The 18,450-nt window shown below is 38.9% G+C and overlaps 1 protein-coding gene and 1 pseudogene across 5 annotated transcripts in view; one reads left to right on the top strand and one right to left on the bottom strand.

The window, feature by feature from the left end:
* RBMS2 (RNA binding motif single stranded interacting protein 2) overlaps positions 1–18,450 on the bottom strand; it is a 78,838-nt gene that overhangs the window by 32,391 nt on the left and 27,997 nt on the right. The window lies entirely within an intron of this gene.
* LOC132434201 (RNA-binding protein 7 pseudogene) lies at positions 2,962–14,966 on the top strand (annotated as a pseudogene).

Raw genomic sequence — 18,450 nt, 5'->3', positions numbered from 1 at the left:
CCAGCTCCTCATCTCCTCCCCCCTACTCTTTCATGGCTCTTACCACTACAGTAGCAATCTGTTGTCTACATCCCTTTAATACCAGAGGGAGTTTTTACATTCATACCAGGTGATACTCAAACTAGTTCTCAAGTATAAAATTGATGTTTTTAAACCCTAAGTCAAAATAACTAAAGAATCCTCAGTTAAGCATACAGCCAAACACATTGCTCAAGAATCCATTCACCCTTCCAGATGCACTAGCCACTCTCGTCCACCTTGCTTTATGCCTTGGAAGCTGACCATATAGAGTGTATGAACAGGCTCCCTTGCCCTCTGGCTTCCAGTTGGGTTTGGCTAACCAGATATATACCAGTAGGATATCAAAGGGCAGGAGGAGAATGAGACCAGAGTATTTCTTTTCCTAGCTCCTTTCCCTGCCAGAATACCGTGATTTGGCTGCATACCTCTACTGAAGCCCATAGTTCTCTCCATACACTCTTAGATTCCGGTAATCTCTCTCAGTTCTTTGACCTTTTAGATATAAAGTACGTAGGCTCTGTAATTGCTGGCCATAGGGTACTCTACTCCCTCTCACTGGTTTCCCTAAGTCCCTTTGTAAATAGTCCCTTTATTAAATCTTTCTCAAATTACTCCGTTTGGGTATGCATCTGTTTCCTTTTAGGACCCTAAACAATGAACAAACCATTCTACCTTAAAGATTCAGGTGCAAGAGGATATGTACCAGGGCTTCCCTGGTGGCGCAGTGGTTGAACTTCTGCCTGCTGATGCAGGGGACACAGGTTCGTGCCCTGGTCCAGGAAGATTCCACATGCTGCGGAGTGGCTGGGCCCGTGAGCCATGGCCGCTGAGCCTGCGCGTCCGGAGCCTGTGCTCCGCAACGGGAGAGGCCACAACAGTGAGAGGCCCGCGTACCGCAAAAAAAAACCCAAAAAAAACAAAAGAGGATATGTACCAGAAACTCTTGAGAAACTCTGCTTTCTTTAAGATTGGATAAAGAACCTCCTCACTGGGCAAAAATCCTCAAGGCACAGTTTGATGCAGAATTCTTTTCGTCCAACAATTTAACAGTATCTTAAGTTAAACTGTTGATTTAACTTTATGATTTCATATCATCTTCCAGACAACTTTGTGAAGTAGAGCAGGTGATGTGTTATTTCCCTTCTAAAACTCAGAAACTGAGGTTCAGTTTTATTTCAACATTCCCTCTGTTATGTTGCTTCACTTTTTGTTAAGCAGAACCAAGTAATGGAAACCTTAATACTGACAGTATCCAAACCAAGTCAACCAGCTGAGTAAACATGTAAAGCAGTCCTTTCCATGACCCTACATCCTTTCTCTCCCTTCTGGAAAGAAAACAGTTCTAAGTTCCCTGGCCATAGGTAATGTCTAGTCAAAGTAGAACATTTAAGGAACAAAGGCATTTGAATTGTGAACCAAATAAATTAGAGGAAAACCTACATAAGACTGGTGCTTACATAGACTTACTAGAGCAAGAGCCCTCAATTGAAATATATGGGCAATTCTATTGGGGGGCAGAGCCCTTTTAGGCACAGTGTTTTTAGGCAGCACAATCCCATGCCTCTATCCCAAGGAATAACCAACTATGCCACCAGTTTGTGGGTACATGTCAGCAATATCTCATATGTACCAGGAACCATAAAGCAAAAAGTTTAATTAATTCTCAGGACAGAAAAAGGATCTTTGAAGGTTAAGTAGCTTAAGTCTGAACATGACCACCAACTGCTTGTGGAGAACACGGGTAGGATACAACTGAGCCCCCATGGAGTGCTACTCTGAATTACACAACCCCTCCACTATTCAGCCTAGCTGGTGGATCATCGTATGGCCTGAGAAGGAGTTGCAAAGTGAAAAAGAATAACGGCATCATTGGAGCTTCAGAGTTTGCAGAGAAGTATATGTATCTCTCTTTCACAATCAAGTTGCCTCAGATAGAGAAAATATATAGGAAAAGATAATGCCTGCCTACAGTTTATTTTGCCCTACCTTGTCATTTACCCTATTTTCATCATCTGACACAATTTTATTGTGGTCAGAAATACAGAGATCACAAACTCATAGGAAGTGAGGAAACACCAGCACTCCTCTTCTTCACCCTTATACTACCTATACAAAGAATTCCCAGATTGGTAGATTAGGGATCTGGTTTTATCAAGCCCTAAAATCTCAAAGTCATGAAAAGATTCTGCTCCTGTGACCATTATAGAAATATTTTTGATTCACCAAACAATAAACACTGGCAATACTACACACCTGAAGAAAGTAACCTAACCAAAGAATATGGAAGGTATATATGCCTAGTCTATTTTCAGATCAAAATAAAATGTATACATGCAACCACCTAGCATTACGTTAGGTATATAAAGTTTAATCCTTATTCTAGCCTGCCTTTTTTTGGTCACGCCACAGGGCATATGGGATCTTAGTTCCCCAACCAGGGATCGAACCCGCATCCCCTCCACTGGAAGCGTGGAGTCTTTAACCACTGGACCGCCAGGGAAGTCCCTCTAGTCTGCTTTTTACAAGTCACAAAGAACTGCAGATATAATTTTTCAAAGTCTGATATAATATACATAAAATACGTCCAGAAAGATTCACAAGAAACGGTTAATAATGTTGGCCGCTAAAAAGATGAACTAGGTATATGAAAGATGGAGTGAAAACAGACTTTTTGAACCTTTTATATTTTATACCAAGTCCATACATCTATTATCTATTTAAAAACAAAAGAAAAAGTTTCAAGGTCCAACATACTAATTTTTTAAAACTAGGATAGAATGTTAAAACACTTGAGTCCATACAGCCTGACTCCTGGACCCATGCTCTCATAGTTCCTAACATACTCTGAATCTCAAAAAAGACAGTGATCTGAACAGAACTAGTCCTTGGCAAAGTGTTAACCTAGTTTATCAAACTCATGGTCTTAAACTACAATTGGGAATGGGGCAGAAGTCGGAGGTAAGGGGTGGAGGTGAGGACTGATTGCCGAAGTAAGAACTGAATACCAAAGCCAACTATAAACAAAGTGATAAGGTCTCCAAAAGAGGAAGAGAAAGTTCTATAAGTTCTATCTAATTCCTGGATAGTAATGTGGAAGGTTATGTAAGAATTTTTGCAAGGTCCAGTACCCATAGCCACATAAAGATATACTATTTATATAATAGCTACAGTATACTTAATCCATAAAGAATATAGAAAAGAGGGAATCCCTGTTCTTTTAGGCTGATATATTAAAACAAAACAGCGATTTTTCTTTCTCCTTATTACAAAAAGTTTTGACAGAACTTACAGAGCAGAATCTCAGGTTCCTACTTACCTCTGGTATCCTTTGGAGGTGAAATTGGAAGAAAATTTAGAATGAGAATAAGAGACTTATAGCTTAGAGGCAACCCTCTACTACCCCTTCACTTCTTTCCCTTTCTCTAGTCTCCATCCTCTCTCTTGCTCTTTTCCATTCTTCCTCCATTTTTTCCCTTCTTCTCTATCTTTGCTTAGGCTTACTCCTGACAGTTGCATTCAGTGATATCCTTAAGTAATAATTAGCCTGGCTGTGGTATTAAAGTTGCTCATATCTTAACCGATTAAAAAAAAAAAAAAAGACAGTCCTGGTTCAGAGGATGAGAAGCAAAGTTTAATAAGACTAACTTTTTTTACTATTAATTATGGAAAACATACAAAGGCAAAAGAAGAGTATGATGAATCCCTACACATTTATCACTTAGCTTTAACAATTATTCATGGACAAACTTGCTTCGTTTGTAACTCCACCTATTTCCTTACCTCCCATATTATTTCAAAGCAAATATATAATTTCATTACAAAATATTTCAGCATGTAGCTCTGAAAAATCTCTTTAAAAAAATATAAACCCAAACAACGCTATATCATCTAAAAATTAATAATTCCTTAATTTTATAAAATAGAGTTAAAATTTCCAATTGTCTTATATATGTCAGAATTGTTTTGTTTTGTTTTACAGTTTATTTGAATTTTTTTTTTTTTTTTTGGCCACACTGTGCGGCTTGTGGGATCTTAGTTCCCTGACCAGGGATTGAACCCAGGCCCTTGGCAGTGAAAGCATGGAGTGCTAACCACTGGACCTCCAGGGAATTCGCCAGTTTATTTGTTTGAAATAGGATCCAAGTAAGGTCCACATACTGTCACTGGTTGCTGACACATCTTTTAATCGACAAGTTCCCTATCCATTCCTATTTCTTGCAGTTTTCTTTAAGAACTTTAAAAATTTATTTATTTAGGCTGTGCTGGATCTTCCTTGCACTGCACAGGCTCTCTAGTTACAGCACACGGGCTCTAGAGCTCATGGACTCAGTAGTTGAGGCGAGCGGGCTTAGTTGTGGTATGTGGGATCTCAGTTCCCCGACCAGGGATTGAACCCAGGCCCCCTGCATTGGGAGTGCGGAGTTTTAACCACTGGACCACAAGGGTAGTCCCCTATTTCTTGCAATTTATTGTGAAGGAAATTCTTATGTTTGTACCAGCATAAAAATTAACCCATTCAAAAACCATTTAATTAGAGTTACCATATGATCCAGCAATCCCACTGCTGGGCATATATCCAGAGAAAACTAATTCAAAACGATATTGGCAGGGGGCTTCCCTGGTGGCACACTGGTTAAGAATCTGTCTGCCAATGCAGGGGACACGGGTTCGAGCCCTGGTCCAGGAAGATCCCACATGCCGCGGAGCAACTAAGCCCGTGCGCCACAACTACTGAGCCCACGTGCCACAACTACTGAAGCCCACGCTCCTAGAGTCTGTGCTCCACAACAAAAGAAGCCACCACAATGAGAAGCCCACGCACCACAATGAAGAGTAGCCCCCACTCACTGCAACTAGAGAAAGCCCGCGCGCAGCAATGAAGACCCAACACAGCCAAAAATAAATAAATAAATATTTTAAACAATGGTTTAGATGGCAAATTTTATTTAAAAAAAAGATATAGGGGACTTCTCTGGCAGTCCAGTGGTTAAGACTCCACGCTCCCAATGCAGGGGGCACAGGTTTGATCACTTGTTGGGGAATTAAGATTCTGCATGCCATGCAGCGTGGCCAAAAAAAAAAAAAGATATATGCACCCCAATGTTCACAGCAGAACTATTTACAATAGCCAAGACACGGAAGCAACCTAAATGTCCATCAACACATGAATGGATAAAGAAGATTCAGTATATAAATGTATAATGGAATATTATTCAGCCATAAAACAAAATGAAACAATGCCATTTGCAACCATCTGGATGGACCTGGAGATTGTCACACTAAGTGAAGTAAGCCAGACAGAGAAAGACAAATATCATATGATATCACTGATAAGTGGAATCTAAAAAAATGATACAAATGAACTTATTTACAAAACAGAAATGGACTCAGAGACATAGAAAACAAACTTATGGTTATCAAAGGGGAAAGGGGGTGGGGGAGGGATAAATTAGGAGTCTGTGATTAACAGATACATGCTACTATACATAAAATAAATCACACTACTATATATAAAATAAAACAATAAGGACTTACTGTATAGCACAGGGAACTATATTCAGTATCATGTAATAACCTATAATGGAAAAGAATCTGAAAAAGAATACATATATATGTATAACTGAATCACTGTGCTGTACCCCTGAAACTAACACAACATTACTAGTCAACTATATGTCAATAAAAAGTTGTTTGTTTTTGAAAAAAAATTTATTAAGTAGGTACTATTTGGAGAATAGAAAAAAGAATCTATAACTGAACAATTACCTATTGTATCTAATATGTAGCATGTGGAGATGCTATGAAGAAATGCAAAATGAGAGAAAAGGTTGGCCTTCAAAAGGCACAAGATGGAATGCAAAAACAGAACAATGACATAAAAACATAAAATCAAAACAAAACTTCCTAGCAACAACATAGCTTCTCTAGTGACTATTGATGTTAATCTCAATAGTCAACTGACCTTTTATTTTATTATCTTTTTCTCAGGCGAAGGGAAGGGAAAATAACAAATGTTGGCTATTTACCACATTCCAGGCCCCATAGGATTTTGTTATCTAATATAATCATTACAAAGAAGATAATGAGGGCTTCCCTGGTGGCACAGTGGTTAAGAATCCACCTGCCAATGCAGGGGACACGGGTTCAAGCCCTGGTCCAGGAAGATCCCACATGCCGCGGAGCAACTGAGCCCATGTGCCACAACTACTGAGCCTGCACTCTAGAGCTGGCAAGTCACAACTACTGAGCTCACGCGCCTAGAGCCCGTGCTCCACAACAAGAGCAGCCACTGCAATGAGAAGCCCGCGCACCACAACAAAGAGTAGCCCCCACTTGTCACAACTAGAGAAAGCCCGCACACAGCAACGAAGACCCAATGCAGCCAAAAATTTAAAAATTAAAATAAATAAATAAAAGAGACAGTAGAAGAGGAATTTAGAAAGTAGGAAGGTGGAGGTTTGTTTAAAAAAAATGATAATGAGATAATGGGATAGGTATAATTTCCATTTTCTTTTCTTTTCTCTTTTTTTTTTGTCCACACTGCACGGCTTGTGGGATCTTAGTTCCCTGACCAGGGATCAAACTCAGGCCAACGGCAGTGAAAGTGCCACTGAGCCCTAACCACTGGACTGACCACCAGGGAATTCCCTCCGTTTTCATTTTTACTGATATGGAAATTAAGGTTCAGAGGAGTTCTTTCTTTCCCAAGTTTACATAATTAATAAGTAGTAGAATCTTATTTTTGACTGAGGATCATCTGGTTCCCAAGTCCGCATCCTTTCCATTGCTGTTTGTCTAAACACAGGAACAGCAATGGCTTTCACGAACTATAAGCAAGGTCAACAATTAGCTCCAATTATTTTTTTAAGAGATCAATTTCTAAAATGTGTTCAAATCAACAGTCTAAAATGACACCAGAAAACAGGTAAAGAGGGACTTCCCTGGTGGTCCAGTGGTTAAGACTCTGCGCTTCCACTGCAGGGGGCGTGAGTTCTATCCCTGGTCAGGGAACTAAGATCCCACAGGACACTCAGTGTGGTCAAAAAGAAAAAAAACAAAAAAACAGATAAAGAAACTTAGCTTATCATTTTACCTCAATAATCAAAATATCTACTAGATTTAAGTACTGGTCTGATATGTGAAAATGGAACTAAACTGAGGAATCTGATCATCATCTTCCCTGGAGAAAACACTTACTGCCCACTCCACTGCTCCCTTCAGTGTAGAGGGACAGACATCAGCATATCGCTCCTGCTGTGCAGGCAGCTCTAGAAGCAGCAGCACAGCTGTGTCCTCTTTCGCTCTGGGGGTTCAACTGCCTGAAGGGAGCACACACTCAGCTTTGCTACCTTACACACTGGTGAGGTTTCACAGGGGTTGCCCCACAGGGGAAGTCTGTAGTTTCTCTTTGGTTTGGTTTTGATCACTGCTTGCACCTAGATGGAGAAATCTGTCTAATTCTGGCAGTAGTAGGAAATCCAGTGGCCCACAGATACAAGCTACCTTCTTGAATATTAGTGTTATCAGTAATAAAGTTGTTGTTTTTATTTCCATTTGTCAATTTTCTTCTTATTTCTCAACTGGAGTGGAGGAAGAAGGATGCTTCACTTTGAAACCCGCAAACCCCAGCAGTCTTTAAGGGCTAGGCAAGTATTTCCTCTGGTAGTTGAAATGCAGGCCAGGGTAAAATGTTAGTGTGCCTGGCCCTACCAGTTTACAAATCCTATAATTGTAAAATAATGATTTAGTAATAATTCAATTTGGGACAACAAAGAAAATCATTTTCATTTATAATGTAAGACCTTTATTTCACAAATGAGGAAAAATCAGATTCAGTTTTGATATAAGCACTCAGTTATTCACTATTCATTTAGCAATTGAGTAGGCAATGAATCAGTGTTTACTAAATGTTTTTTCAAAAGTATATTTCTTGACTATAGAGCCCATTAACTAGCAGAAAGGGGTTAAAACACAAGGGCTCAGAAATGAAAGACTATAGTTTAATTCTAGTGTTGCCATGTACTAGTCTGTGACTTTGGATAAGTTGCTTAACCTTACCTGCAAAATGCAGACAGTAACAGCACCTATGTAATAGGATTAGTGTGGGGATTGAAATAAATACATATAAAGCTCTTATAGTGCCTGAAATATAAAAGGAGCTCACATCCATTCATTCAATAAATACTTAATGCCCGATTTAGAGTACCAGGCACTATGTCTGACAGCAAGGACACAATGCCAAGCTAAAGATGGTCTAAGACAAAGACTAGAGATGGTCATGGTTCTAACAGAATTCAGCGTTTAGTAGAGATATAGCCATTAGTCAAATAATCACAAAGTAATTGTATAATTACCCAGTGTGATAAATGGGCTAGGAAAAAAAAAGAACAGAAGGCTGTGACCTACTTTAGTTAGTATAGTCAGAAAGGTGACATTTAAGTGAGACTTCAAGGAGAAGCAGAGACTAGCCACTCAGAGAATGAAATAAAGGATCATTCCAGAAAGAGAAAAGGGCAAAAGACACAAAGTGAGATTTTCTACTGAATCTGAAAGAAACAGAAGGCCAGTGAAGCTGGAGTGTAATGAAGGATGGAAGGGTAGGCAGAGACTTCCAGGCTGTGTTAAAGTACTTGGCTTTCATTCAACACAATAGACAGTCAGTGAATGATTTTGTGCAAGAGAGAAGTTATAAGATCTGATCTATGTTTTGAAAATATTACTCTGGCTACTATGGGAAGAATAAATAAGAGTGAGGCAGGGGGTGAAATGGCAAGCTCAATTAGGAGGCCACTGTAATAGTCCAAACAAGAGACAATATAGTCTATAATTGGAGAGATGGCTGTAAAGGTGGAGAGAAATGGAAAGATCTGAGGTGTAGTTTATAGGTAGAATCAAAGGACTTGCTTATAAATTAGATGCAGGAAAGTATAGTGTCTAGCTTGAGTAACTGGCTGGATGATGGTATCATTCACTAATGCTGTAGAGATGGAGGGGAGAGCCAATTTGAGGACTGCAAAGCAATCATTACATTTTGAATATGTCAATTTTAATAACCTGTGAGATTTCTAGGAAAAAAATATCAATTCAGCAGTTGGATACACAGAGGAGAAGTCTGGTCTAGCAATTATCTGTAAATCTGTTAGCATAGTAATAAGTGAAATCTAGGAATAAAGTATATTTAGAAAGAAGGCAAGAAAGCCTGAAGAAATATAAACACTCAGAATTTGAGTGGAGTAACTGACAAGGAGGGCAAAAGGGCAAGACCCAAGAAGGTTGTGTTACCAGAGACAACAAAAGACAAGAGTTTCAAGAAATGGGGAATAGTCAACTCCAGCAATGCCACCAAGAGGTTATGTAAGATAAAAACTAAAAAACAAACAAACAAAACACTAGTTGGATTGGGCAACTTAAAAGTACTATGGACTAGAGCAAGCAGAAGAAAGAATCAGTGAGCCTGAAGAGAGATCATTTGAATTTATCCAGCCAGAAGGAAAACAAAAAAACAAGCAAACAAACAAAAACCAGAATGAAAGGGAATGAAGAAAGCCTATGGGACTTACGGGGCATAATAACAGAAACAAGCTACGAACTACTGGAGCTGCAGAAGGAGAGAGAGAGAAAGGGGTAGAAAGCTTATTCAAAGAAATAACGGCTGAAAACTCCCCAAATGTGGGGAGAGATGTGGACATCCAAGTTCATTAAGCTAATAGCTCACTCCAAAGTTTCAATCCAAAATGACCTTCTCCAAGATGCATTATAGTAAAATCATCTAAAATCAAAGACAAATTAAAAGTCAGTTTGAAAAAAAAAAATGTCTCTCATACAACAGAGCCTCCATAAGGCTATAAGCAGATTTCTCAGCAGAAATCCTGCAGGCCAGGAGAGAATGGGATGATATATTCAAAATGCTGAAAGAAAAAAAATGCAAAACAAGAATACTTTACCCAGCAAAGTTGTCCTTCAGAAGTGAAGGTAAGATAAAGACTTTCCCTAACAAAAGCTGAGAGAGTTCACCACCACTTGACCTGCCTTAACAAGAAATGCTGAAGAGTTCTTCAATCTGAAAAGAAAGGATGTTAACTAGTAACACAAAAACATATGAAAATATACAACATACTGGTAAAGGTAAACATACAGTCAGATTCAGAATACTCTAGTACTGTAATGTGGTGGTGTTAACCACTTAACTCTAGTATAAAGGTTAAAGGACAAAAGTATTAAAATAGCTATAGCTACAATAATTTGTTAATGGACACACAATATAAAAAGATGTAAATTGTGACATGAAAAACATAAAATGGGGGTGGGGGTAAAAGGGTAGATTTTGTATGCAATCAAAGTTAAGTTGTTATCAGCTTAAAATAGACTGTTACATCTATAAGATGTTTCAAGTAAGCCTGAGGGTAACCACAAAACAAAAACCTATAACAGATACACATAAGATAAAGAGAAGGGAATCAAAGTATACCACTATCAGAAATCATCAATTCATAAAGCAAGACAGTAAGAGAGGAAGAAAGGAAGAAAGGAACTACAAGACAGCCAGAAAACAATGAACAAGATGGCAATAATAAGTCCTTACCTACTTATAATTACTTTAAATGTAAATGGATTAAATTCTCCAATCAAAAGGCACAGAGTGGCTGAATGGATAAAAAACAAGGTCTAACGTTTATGCTGTTTGCAGAAGACTCATTTACTACAAGGACACACATAAGAACAAAGTGAAGGGTTGGAAAAAGATATTCCACACAAATGGAAACCAAAAGAAAGCAAGGATAACTATACTTATATCAGAAAAAAGAACTTTAAGTCAAAAGCTGTAACAAGAGACGAAGAAAGTCATTATATAATGATAAGAAAGGGTCAATTCATCAAGGGGATGTTAACAGTTGTAAATGTGTATATACCCAACATCAGAGCACCTAAAATATTGAGCAAATATTAACAGATCTGATGGGAGAAACAGACAATACAGTAATAGCAGAGGATTTCGATACTCCACTTTCAATAATGAATGGATCACCCAGACAGAAAATCAATACAGAAACAATGGACTCGAACTATACTTTACATCAAATGGACCTAACAGACATATACAGAACCTTCCACCTAAAAACAACATAACAGGGCTTCCCTCGTGGTGCAGTGATTGAGAGTCCGCCTGCCAATGCAGGGGACACGGGTTCGTGCCCTGGTCTGGGAAGATCCCACATGCCGCGGAGCGGCTGGGCCTGTGAGTCATGGCCGCTGAGCCTGTGCGTCCAGAGCGTGTGCTCTGCAACGGGAGAGGCCACAACAGTGAGAGGCCTGTGCATCGCAAAAAATAATAAAAAAAAAAAATTAAAAAATAATAAAAAAAATAAAAACAACATAACACACCTTCTTCTCAAGTGCACCTGGAACATTCTTCAGGATAGAGCACATTAGGTCACAAAACAAGTCTCAGTAAATTTAAAAATACTGTAATCATACCAAGTATCTTTTCTGACCAAAATGATATAAACTAGAAATCAATAACAGAAGGAAAACTGGAAAATTCACAAATATGTGGAAATTAAACAACACATTCCTGAACAACCAATGGGTCAAAGATAAAATCAAAAAATATCTTGAAACAAACAAAAATGGACACACAACATACCAAAACTTATGGCATGCAGCAAAAATAGAGCACAGAGGGAAGTCTAGAGTGATAATTGCCTACATTAAGAAGAAGAAAAAGAAAAAGATCTCAAATAAACAACCTCAAGGAACTGGACAAAGGATAAATTAAGCCCAAAGTTAGCAGAAAGAAGGAGATAACAAAGATCAGAGCAGAAATAAATGAAATCCGGAATAGATAAACAATGGAAAACTGTTAGTTTTTTTTTAAAAGATTAAATTGACAAACCTTTAGCTAGATTTACCAAGAAAAAAAGAGAGAGGACTCAAAGAAATAAAACTAAAAATGAAAGAGGAGACATTGCAACTGATACCACAGAAACACAAAGGATCATACGACACTGCTATGGACAATCATATGCCACCAAATTGGACAACCTAGAAGAAATGAATAAATTCCTAGAAACATACAATCTACCAAGTCTTAATAATAAAAATACAGAAAATCTGAACAGACTAATAAGTAAGGAGACTGATAATCTCCAGGACTAGATGGCTTCACATGTGAATTCTATCAAACATTTAAAGAAGAATTAATACCAATTCTTCTCAAACTCTTCCAAAAAAATGGAGGAGGGAACACTTCCAAACTCATTTAACAAGACCAGCATTACCCTGATACCAAAGCCAGATGATGACATTAAAAGAAAACAAGAGATCAACATCCATGATGAACATAAGTGCAAAAATTCTCAAAAAAATACTAGCAAAACAAATTCAACAGCACATTAAAAGCATCATACACCATGATCAAGTGAGACTTATCCCTGAGATGCAAGGATGGTTCAATATACACAAATCAATAAATGTGATATAGCACATTAACAGAACAACAAAAATCATGATAATCCCAATAGATGCAGAAAAGGCAACTGACAAAATTCAACATCGTTTCATGATAAAAACACTCAATAAATTGGGTACAGAAGGAACATACCTCAACATAATAAAGGCCATATATGACACGCCCACAGCTTATATCATATTCAACAGTGAAAGTCTGAAAGCTTTTCCTTTAAGATCAAGAACAAGAAAAGGGTGAACATTCTGACCACTCCTATTCAACATAATACTAGAAGTCCTAGCCAGAGCAATTAGGCAAGAAAAAGAAATAACGGCATCCAAATCGGAAAGGAAGAAGTAAAATTGTCTGTTTGCTGATGACATGATTTTGTATACAGAAAATTCTAAAGACTCCATCAAAAAAGTGTGAGGCCTAATAAACAAGTTCCATAAAGTTTCAGGATACACGGACTTCCCTGGTGGCACAGTGGTTAAGAATCTGCCTGCCAGTGCAGGGGACACGGGTTCAAGCCCTGGTCCAGGAAGATCGCACATGCCGCAGAGCAACTAAGCCCATGTGCCACAACTACTGAGCCTGTGCTCTAGAGCCCATGAGCCACAACTACTGAAGCCCATGCACCTAGAGCCCGTGCTCTGCAACAAGAGAAGCCACTGCAATGAGAAGCCTGTGCACCTCAATGAAGAGTAGCCCCTGCTCGCCACACTAGAGAAAGCACATGTGCAGCAACAAATACCCAATGCAGCCAAAAATAAAATTTTAAAAAAAGTTTCAGGATACAAAATCGAACATACAGGGCTTCCCTGGTGGCGCAGTGGTTGAGAGTCCACCTGCCGGTGCGGGGGACACAGGTTCACGCCCTGGTCTGGGAAGATCCCACATGCCGCGGAGCGGCTAGGCCCGTGAGCCATGGCCACTGAGCCTACGCGTACGGAGCCTGTGCTCCGCAACAGGAGAGGCCACAACAGTGAGAGGCCCGCGTACCACACACACACACACAAAAATCGAACATACAAAAATCAGTTCCATTTCTATACACCAACAATGAAATCAGTTTTATTTCTATACACAAACTATCTGAAAGAGAAATAAAGAAAATCCATTTACAATAGCATCAAAAATAAAATAGGAATAAAGTAAACAAGGAGGTGATAGATCTGTACATTGAAAACTACAAAATACTGCTGAAAGAAATGGAAGGAGACACAAGTAAATGAAAAACAATGTTGTGGGTTTTTTACAGAAATAAAAAGTTCCATCCTAAAACTCATTTGGAATCTCAATGTACCCTGAATAGCCAAATCTTGAACAAGAAGAACAAAGCTGGAAGTCTCAAACTTTCTCATTTCAAAAATTATTACAAAGCTATAGTAATCAAAACAGTGTGGTACTGGCATAAAGACAGACATACTAACCAATGGGACACAGTAGAGAGCCAGAAATAAACCCTTGCACATATGGTCAAATGATTTGACAAGGGTGCCAAGACCACTCAATGAGAAAAGAACAGCCTTTCCAACAAATAGTATTGGAAAAACTGGATATCTACCTGCAAAAGAATGAAATTGGACCCTTACCTTACACTGTAAGGGTAAAAAATTATCCTTATACAAAAATTAACTCAAAATGGATCAAAGACCTAAACATCTTGGAAGAAAACATAGGGGAAAAACTTCATGAGATTGGATTTGGCAATTTCTTGGATATGACACCAAAAGCACAGGTAACAAAAGAAAAAAACGGATAAATTGGACTATATCCATATTTAAAACTTCCATGCTTCAAAGGACACAATCAACAGAGTAAAAAGGCAGCCTACAGAATGTAAGAAAATATTTGCGAGCCAAAGCAAATCACACTCTCTTTGTGGGCAACCTTGAAACAAAGTCACAGAGGAGCTCCTTTTTGAGCTTTTTCACCAGGCTGGGCCAGTAATAAAAGTGAAAATTCCAAAAGATAAGGATGGTAAAGCAAAGCAGTTTGCGTTTGTGAATTTCGAACATAAAGTATCTGCTCCTTATGCCATGAATCTACTTTACGGAATCAAGCTTTTTGGAAGGCCCATCAAAATTCAGATTAGATTAGGAAGTAACCATGCCTCACAGGAGGTCAGTTTGTCATATCCCCAGCATCATGTTGGAAATTCAAGCCCTACTTCCACATCTCCTAGTAGGTAGGAAAGGAGCTAAAATGACTCGATCAGCACAGATAATTCAAAGATCTTTCTCTTCTTCAGAAAATTTTCAGAGACAAGCAGTGATGAACAGTGTTTTGAGACAGATGTCACATGGAGGGAAATTTGGTTCTCCATATCTGGATCAATCAGGATTTTCCCCATCAGTTCGGTCATATAATCATACTTTAAAAAAAAAATTTTTATTTATTTTTGTCTGCATTGGGTCTTCATTGCTATGCACGTGCTTTCTCTAGTTGTGGCGAGTGGGGGCTACTCTTCCTTGTGGTGCACGTGCTTCTCATTGCAGTGGCTCCTCTTGTTGCACAGCACAGGCTCTAGGCGCACGGGATTTAGTAGTTGTGGCACGAGGGCTCAGTAGTTGTGGCAGACGGGCTTAGTTGCTCTGTGGCATGTGGGATCTTCCCAGACCAGGGATTGAACCCGTGTCCCCTGTATTGGCAGGTGTATTCTTAACCACTGCGCCACCAGGGAAGTCCCCCACATAATCATACTTTTAACCAATCTTCAAGCTCCCAGTGGCGCCAAGATGCACATTATCACAGAGAAAAGTCAGAATTCTCATTCCTACATAGCAGATAGACATTATAGCCGTAAACAGTGTTATACCACTGATCATGGGTCTGACCATCATTACAGAGAAAACAGAGATGATTTCTTCTATGAAGATAGGAATCACGATGGCTGGAGCCATGACTATGATAACAGAAGAGACAGTGGTAGAGAAGGAAAATGGTGCTCATCTCGACACTAACAAGTGATAAAAGGATGTTTTCATAAGGTCATTCTAGGCCCTTTTTGTTAATTTGTCTGGGACTGTTTTCTTAAAAAACTGTATAGAACAGCTTTATAAGTCGCCACATTTCTTTATAAAAATTTTAAAACCTAACAGCAGTCCAATACAGAAACGAGAAGAATTGTGGTTCTAGTTTTATTACATTAATAACCTTTCACCTCAGGGTTTTAAGAGGAGGCAAGGGTTTTATGCAAACGAAGGTGCCACAATTCCTAATCACTTTAGATAGTTGAGGAAGGGGTGTATTATATGGATTAGCTGTATTATGGAGCAAATATTTTAATTATCTGTTATCTTTTTGTACTGCAAGAAGTTTCTTGTTAGTGAATCAGATTTTTGGTGTAATAGAAAACATTCAAGTTGATAGTCTGAAATGACTCAGTATTTTGTTAATAAATGAGAAAATGTAACTTCAGTGATTCATTTTACTAACATTTCAGAAAGCTGTTTGGTAAAGCTTCAGGATAAATCATATTATTTAACTTCTTAGAGAACTTAAGTGTAAGTTCTGTGACATAATCTTGAACTTTACCATAATTGAACATACAAGTATATATCTACATGTGCTATTTCATTATAAAATTTTAGAATTTGTTCATTAAATCATGTTTGATGTATGACTGAAGCCACTCAGTAAGTTAAATATCTCTAAATGTATTTTTTTACAGTAAAAATACAGTGTTAATGTAAATCCCCTTATTCTGGAAGAATAAAAATGTAAATGCATGGTCAGATAAAATGGTAAAATGTTTTACTAAAAGTATACTTTTTTGGGGAAAAAATGGTTCACAAAACCTTTAAATGCTGCCTCTATAACTCAAACTTCTAAAATTTTAACATGTTCAAAGTACCCAAGACAAGTGCACAAGGACACATTTTATTGTTGAAATTGTATAGGTTGCTTTTTGTTTTTATTTGAACATTTGAGAATTTAGTCTTAAACACTTTCTGATTTAAAAACTTTAAAACCTTGTTTAACAAAACTTTTATGTATCAAGATACTGTTTCCAGGACTTCCCTGGTGGCATGGTGATTAAGAATCCACCTGCCAATGCAGGGGACACGGGTTTGAGCCCTGGTCCAGGAAGATCCCACATGTCGCCGAGCAACTAAGCCCGTCTGCCACAACTAATGAGCCTGTGCTCTACAGCCCGTGAGCCACAACTACTAAGCCCGTGTGCCACAACTACTGAAGCCCACACGCCTAGAGCACATGCTCCACAACAAGAGAAGCCACTACAATGAGAAGCCTGCGCACTGCAACGAAGAGTAGACCCACTCACCACAACTAGAGAAAGCCCGCGTGCAACAACAAAGACCCAACACAGCCAAAACTAAAAATAATTAGTTAATTTTAAAAAACAGACGCTGTTTACTTTTCATTGTAGAACTTGTTTATAAAAATTCATTCCTAGGGACTTCCCTGGTGGCCCAGTAGTTAAGAATCTGCCTGCCAATGCAGTGGACACGGGTTCAAGCCCTGGTCCAGGCAGATCTCACATGCCACAGAGCAACTAAGCCCGTGCACCACAACAACTGAGCCTGCACTCTAGAGCCCGCGAGCCACAACTACTGAGCTCACGTGCCACAACTACTGAAGCCTGCGTGCCTAGAGCCTGTGCTCTGCAATAAGACAAGCCACCTCAATGAGAAGCCCGCACGCCGCAACCAAGAGTAGCCCCCGCTCGCCACAACTAGAGAATGCCGGCGCGCAGCAACGAAGACCCAAAGCAGCCAAAAATAAATAAATAAATAAATTTTAAAAAGATTAAAAAAAAAATTCATTCCTTGAAAAAAAAAGAAAATACTTGCAAATCGTATACCTGATAAAGAGTTAATAGCCAAAATATATAAAGAACTCTACAACTCAGTAACAAAAAAACAAACAATCCCATTTTAAAAAATGGGCAAAGGACTTAAATTTTTTCCAAAGAAAATATACAAATGGCCAATAAGCACATGAAAAGATGCTCAACATCACTAATCATTAGACAAATGCAAATCAAAACCATAATGAACTACTCTGTCATACCCATTAGGATGGCTACCATCAAAAAAAAACAGAAAATAAGTGTTGGCAAGGATTTGGAGAAATCAGAACTTGTGCACTGTTGGTGGGAATGTAAAATGGTACAGCCGCTGAGGAAAACAATGTGGTAATTCCTCAAAAAATTAAAAATAGAATTACCATATGATCCAGCAATTCCACTTCTGGGAATATACCCAAAAGAATTGAAAGCAGAGTCTGAAGAGATATTTATACACCCATGTTCATAGCAACATTATTCACAACAGCCAAAAGATGGAAGCAACTCAAGTATCTCTCACAGATGAATGGATAAACAAAATGTGGTATATACATTCAATGCGGGAATTCCCTGGCAGTCCAGTGGTTAAGACTCGGGCTTTCACTGCCGTGGACCCCGGTTCAATCCCTGGTTGGGGAACTAAGATCCCATAAGACATGTGGTGTGGCCAAAAAAAAAAGAAGTAAATACATTCAATGTAATATTATTCAGCCTTAAAAAGCAAGGAAATTCTGGGGCTTCTCTGGTGGCGCAGTGGTTAAGAATCTGCCTGCCAATGTAGGGGACACGGGTTCGAGCCCTGGTCCGGGAAGATCCCACATGCCGCGGAGCAACTAAGCCTGTGTGCCACAACAACTGAGCCTGCGCTCTAGAGCCTGCAAGCCACAACTACTGAGCCCATGTGCCACAACTACTGAAGCCCACGAGCCTAGAGCCCGCGCTCCGCAACAAGAGAAGCCACCACAATGAGAAGCCCCGGCATTGCAAGAAAGAGTAGCCTCCGCTCACCACAACTAGAGAAAGCCCATGCACAGCAACGAAGATCCAATGCAGCCAAAAATAAATAAATAAAATAATAATTAAAGGAAAAAAAAGCAAGGAAATTCTGACATATGTTACAACATGGATGAACCTTGAGGACATTATGCTAAGTGATATAAGCCAA

Source organism: Delphinus delphis, chromosome 11, assembly GCF_949987515.2.
Source record: "Delphinus delphis chromosome 11, mDelDel1.2, whole genome shotgun sequence".
Classification (NCBI taxonomy): domain Eukaryota; kingdom Metazoa; phylum Chordata; class Mammalia; order Artiodactyla; family Delphinidae; genus Delphinus; species Delphinus delphis.
This window is presented reverse-complemented; position numbering and strand designations above follow the sequence as displayed.